Source organism: Phodopus roborovskii, unplaced genomic scaffold (assembly GCF_943737965.1).
Source record: "Phodopus roborovskii unplaced genomic scaffold, PHOROB, whole genome shotgun sequence".
NCBI classification, from domain to species: domain Eukaryota; kingdom Metazoa; phylum Chordata; class Mammalia; order Rodentia; family Cricetidae; genus Phodopus; species Phodopus roborovskii.
In genome coordinates, this window is record NW_026126448.1 from 19,821,867 (window position 1) to 19,827,866 (window position 6,000).

At 44.8% G+C, this 6,000-nt stretch overlaps 1 protein-coding gene across 9 annotated transcripts in view; it reads right to left on the reverse strand.

Moving 5' to 3' along the window:
- Nucleotides 1-5,774, reverse strand: part of Epb41 (erythrocyte membrane protein band 4.1) — a 118,246-nt gene extending 112,472 nt beyond the window's left edge. For all 9 annotated transcript variants that reach the window (XM_051188970.1, XM_051188969.1, XM_051188965.1 and 6 more), the window contains exon 1: nucleotides 5,629-5,774. The gene's annotated coding sequence lies outside the window, so the exon portion shown is untranslated. The remainder of the gene's footprint in view (nucleotides 1-5,628) is intronic.
- Nucleotides 5,775-6,000: the final 226 nt, after the last annotated feature.

Sequence of the window (6,000 nt, forward strand, 5' to 3'; positions counted from 1 at the left end):
AAAGATAGAATGGGCAAGAAACAGCAAGTGGGTGGTAGGAAGGTTAAAATGAAGGAGAAAGCCTTCGCTGTAAGGCTGCCTTCATGTGTCCCTCTTGCATGCTGAAATGGTTGCCAGGTAAAATTTGAGGGCTTAAATACTTGGAGCCCTTGACAGTTCTGCCTGTGTGTCCATATGGCCAAAAACTAAGTGGGTGGGAGTGAGTGAATATCAACAGCATGTACCTAGTGCATTACCAAGGTGAAATGCCTTTCATGAGAATACATGTAGCACTTCAAAACAGCAAATTAAAACACATGCTTACAGAGAAACCCTGTCTCAAAAAATAAATAAGTAAGTAAAACACATACTTGACACATAAATCAAAATAGCATTTCTTAATAAAGTGATATACTCAAACACACTCTTAAGATTTCACTGAACCAGTTTCATATGACATATCTGGCAAATAAGCAAATGCTACAAGGCTAGGGAGATAGCTCCCTGGTTAAAGCCCACATCATAAGTGTAAGGACCTGGGTTTGGATCCTCAGAACCCACACAAATGTCATAGTAAAGAGAGTAAATTATAAAGCAGCTACTGATTATTTCCCAGTCTATTTTAGAAACATAAACTCATAGTCATAGCCCTTACTCATTTCATCAAGCAATCTTTCCCCTTCAAATTCACTCTGCCAGAATTCCTGTAACCATGCCAAATCACGTAGCTAAAAAGCAATTCTAATCTTTATACAGCGATCACACTGGGAATCAAGAATGACTGGCAAGAGCCTAGATTAACTGAAAGGAAGTGACTCAAAGAATCCATAGCCACGGAAAGTAAAGAATAAGAATCCAATAAACAATCAAAGTTTAATCCACATGGATTTATCTTGGACATAATAGACAATTGAAAATAGAACTGATTTTCATAAATAAAATAGTAGAATAAAAATAGAAAAATGGGCTGGAGAGATGGCTCAGCAGTTAAAAGCACTGATTGGTCTTACAGTGGACTCTGGTTCGGTTCCCAGAACCCATACAGCAGCTCACGACACATGTTACTCCGGGTCCAGGAGATCCAATGCCTCTTCTGGCCCTGGTGGGCACCAGGCATACATATGGTACACACAGGCAAACACACATAGACATAAAATAAATATAAAATTTTTAATATAATAAAGTGAAATGAAGACAGAATTTCTATAATGAAAGGACAGTAAATGTAAAACTTTGTAAAAAGAAAGGGAATATTTGAACATCACACTTCAAATTTCTCTATTCAGGCTACATATTTATTTTCATTTACTTTGAGGGATGTTGTGATGACAAATAAGTTAGAAATATTAAAATCCTCTTAAGCCTTAGTCACAGAGTATTTTTCTTATTCTCAAATAATTACCTATTTTTCTGAACACTTGAAGATGGTTGAAATCTTATTTAAATAAAAATAATTCAAGTCAGGCAATGGTAGCACACACCTTTAATCCCAGCACTCAGGAGGCTGAGGCAGGGGGATCGCTTTGTGAGTTCAAGGCCAGCCTGATCTAGAAGGCTAGTTCCAGGACAGCCAAGGCTACACAGAGAAACCCTATCTCAAAATAAAAAAAAAAAAAAGAAATAAGTGAAACCAAACTTTAATCGTAATCTGATTCCCCCACCACACTCTCCTAAAACTAGTACTTGAAGCATCTCCAAGCTTGCTCTAAATGAGATCATCATTCATGTTCTCCTTCCTAATGCCTCTAAATTCTGAACAGTACTCACTGCTATAGTTGTTCCTTTATCCTTCTCACTGTGCATTCATCAAATAGCAGCAGAGGAAAGCAAAATACTAATCTAACTCAGTGTGCTCTCCAGAGTATTTGTTATACTGCATTTTACCTAACACACCATGAACTTGCACATAAAAAGAGCATAGTAAAGCCACAGTGTAGGTGATACATCAAGAACTATAACTGACAACAAAAAGAAATGCATATATTTGGCATCCAGCTTTCCCTCTAGCTAAAAGCTATCATAAATGCAACAATGCAATTATCGTCTAGTAATTCTGGATTATTTTATAAATAATGCCTGTAATTGATCAATATGAGGGAATCCTTGTAAAAATTTCATATCTGCAGTTTCAGTCAGAGAAAAAAAGCAAATTGTTTCATAAGAAAAGCTAGTTGAAATTATTATTGATTAGCTCACAAACAAACTAAGGTGACTGATGTCATGCTCAGGCAATTGGAGGAAAAGCAAGTCCTTCAAAAGTATTGATGAATCCACATCTGTATAAGCATTTGACTAATCATGAACCCAGTAAGGCTCTTGGAAAACTACGCTGGTAGCACTAGCAGTCAGCACCAGCCTGCTTCTTAGGTTAACAAGGAAACAGACTGTGATCTAAACATACATACTCTGAAGCTCAGGCCCTGATGGCCACTCATATTTCAAAGCTATGAAATCAGATTATGTCCACCAACTTTGTATATTCAAAAATAATGAGAAAACTCTTCCCATCCCACCAAAATCTATAGGCAGAATGCTTTAGATCACAATCTAATGGCTAGCATATTAAAAATACCTGCAGAAAATTCAAGAATCTCCTGGCTTTTAGACAGTATCCCTCCTAAACAGTAACTCTGAAGCTTTCTTAGGAACAGAAGGAAAACAAATAGGATCTTAAATGTACTTTTTCACAAAATTTATTTGAAATAAAGACCATAAACTCTGGGACTGGAGAGGTGGCTCAGTGGTTAAGGGAACTTGCTGTTCTTACAGAGCACATGAGTTCAAGTTCTAATACTCACATGGTTAACATCCATCTATAACTCCAGTTCAAGGGGATCTGACACCCCCTCTTCTGACCTCCAAAGGCACCAGGCATACACAGGTACTCAGACATACATGTAGGCAAAATATTCACAGACATTAAATAATTTTAAAGATTATAAACCCCTAGGTGTAGTGGCCTCTGTCTATAATCCTATTAAAGAGGCTGAGGCCGCCGGGCAATGGTGGTGCATTCCTTTAAACCCAGCACTCAGGAGGCAGATGCAGGAGGATCTCTGTGAGTTCAAGGCAAGCTCTGGTCTACAGAGTTAGTTCCAGTACAACCAGAACTGTTACACAGAGAAAAGAGTCAGAGAGAGTGTGTTTCAAAATAGACAGCTATACACACCAACTTACAATGAAACTAAGGAATGAGATGATGGAAAGCTAGATACTTCATTTTCAACTTCATTAAAGTTGAGCCAGGTATGATGGCACACACATTTTCATGATCCCAGTATTGGGAAGCTGAGGCAGAAGTATCTTTAATTTGAGGCTAGACTGAGCTACAAAGCGAGACTGTCTCCTGAAGGAGGAGGACAAGGAGGAAAGAAAAGAAGGCAACAGGCATACACTTGCATAAAGGTACATGCAGCCAAAACACCCATACACATACAAAAATTTTCAATAGAAGTTGGGGTTGGAGATTTAGCTCACTAGTAAAGCACTTGCCTAGCATGCACAAGGCATTGAGTTTGGTCCTCAGCTCTGAGAAAAATAAAATGAAAAGGGGGCTGGAGATGACCCCGTGGTTAAAAGCACTGACTGCTCTTCCAGAGGACCCAGGTTCTATTCCTAGCTCCCAGCTCACAACTGTCTACAACTCTAGTTCCAGGTAATCTGACGACAGCCTCACACAGACATACATGCAGACAAAAAAATATCAACACACATAAAGTAAAATATTTTTTAAAAAGAAAAGAACCAACGAAATTTTAAACATACCCATTTGGTATGAAACACTGGTATAATGCTGAGAGAATTTTAGTGAGATCTACAGATTTTAAGTCTTTCTAATCCTGGATTCAATTGCATAGTGGGGGGGGATATGGTTTTATTAGTAGAAAAATCAGGTTACTGTGCTGAACCTGGGACCAACATTGGCTTTTTAAATGACAAAGATATACAGTACTTCTATTCCCAGGCATCTGAACAATAGCTATTTTTCTCTTAATCATTAACTTTAGAAAACACTCTGAATTAGCATTTTGATTCCAAAGCAATCTGATAGTCAACTATTAAATCCATTTTTTTCTTTGTGATATTGAAGAATTAAGCCTAGGGCCTCAGCTAATCTAGGCAAGCATTCTCTGATTATCATTTATTAAGTGCTTACAGTGTGCCTAATATCTATTATGGACTCTACATAGTTTGTACTAACACTTCAAGAAACTAAGAGTTTACAGTTGGCAAAGGATTATTGTGTTCAATTTATAGAAAAGAAAAGTGGCCAGCTGCAGTGTCAAAGGCCTTTAATTCCAGCACTCAGGAGGAAGAGTTGGAGATGTAAGTTCGAGGCCAGTCTGATCTACATAGTGAGTTCCATGTAGCCATAGTGAGTTCTGTGTAGCCAGAGCTACATAGAGAGACCCTGCCTCGAAAAACAAAAAGAGAAAAAAAGAAAAGGTACGGAAAATGAAGAGTGCATACTTCTTCAAAAAGGAGTAAAATTAAGATGAGAAGAATTAAGGGTATGTATATCCTGCTTGGATCAAACCAACTGAAATGTTTTACCTGACTAAAAACTGGGAAAACAGTAGTGAGCAACTGCATCAGTGCAGTAGATCCCAAGAGTGTAGAGACCCACTAAAACAGCGCTCAAGCACAAACTTAACCACTTCTTACAATTTTCCCTAAAAACAGAAGGAACAAAATAGTAGCTGTGAAAACACTCAGACTACCAAAATTAAGAGGGGGGGGGGACCCTCGGCATCTCTTAAAAGCCCAAGTCTCCACAGACTAGTCATTTACGGTAGGTACAGTTCACAAAACAACAGGACAACTGCTCTCTTGTGACCCCAGACCAGCCCGTACGTAAGACCACTTTCTCTCTGCAGAGAACGCCAGGGCCCGGGGAGGATGACCCCAGTGGCCCCGCCTGGCCATGAAGTCAGAGGGTGAGCCTAGCTCCAGAATCTCCACAGGTACAGCCAGCCCAGCAAGCCAGGGAAAGATTTCCAAGCCGACAGATGCGCGAACTGAAAAAGGAGGTCACGGAGCTGAGAGAATAGCTTTAACCCTTGGCTCGCTGGGAGCCCGGCGGATTACGAAGCCAGGCACAGGATCCAGAGCGCTCTGAGATGCGATTTGATTTTTTTTTCTTTCTTTTTTTTTTAAAGATGCAGGGGCTATGGCGGGAAGGCCTGGGAGCGCCGCGAAGCTCCCCACGCCCTCGGATGCCGCCTGACTTGTCCCGTCACGAGGGACTCGCTCCGCTCCACAGCGGCACCGCTCGCTGCCCACCTGGCTTCCTGCCGGGGCTCCCGCCCACCGCACGGAGACTGACAGGCGGGCACGGACGGAGGACCCCTCCGCGGGGAGGCTCCCCACGCTTAACTTCGAGACGCGGCCCGGTGCGCTCCTCCGTCCCCGCGTTCTCCTCTGCAGCTCCCCGGCCGCCGCACCCCCTCCCACCCGGCTGGCTCCTCAGGCCGCGTCGCGCCTCGAGCCCCCGGCTCCCCGCGTGAGCCCGCGCCCCGGCTCCCGGGCCTGCAGGGGGGGCTGGAGACAAAGGCTGCGGCGGCGGCGGGGCCGCGGTCGCCCGGACCGTCCCCTCGGGGCCAGCGCCGCGCCCCCCACCGGCTCGCGCGCGCGCTCGCGTCGCCTCACCCGGGGCTCCCGGCCGGGGCTCCGGCGCCAGCCGCAGCTTCAGCCCGACGAACAATGGCAGGAGGCGGCGGCGGCGAGTCCGAGGCTCCGGCCCTCTGCGGCTCGCGGGCTGGCGGGCTGCAGCCTGGCTGACTAAACCCGCCGGCGGAGGGAGGGAGGGAGCGAGCGAGGGAGCGAGCGAGCGCTGGCGGCCCCGGCGCGCGCCCTCCCGCCTTTCCTCGGCGAGCTGAGGCCGGCGCGGCCCGCGGCCCGCCCGCGCCCCTCCCCCCGGGCTCGCCACAACATTGTAGTAAATTCCTATTGGGCCGAGCGGGAGGGGAGGAGGGGGCCGGGCCCGCGGCCCGCCAGCGCATTGGCTGAGGCCCTGTTCGG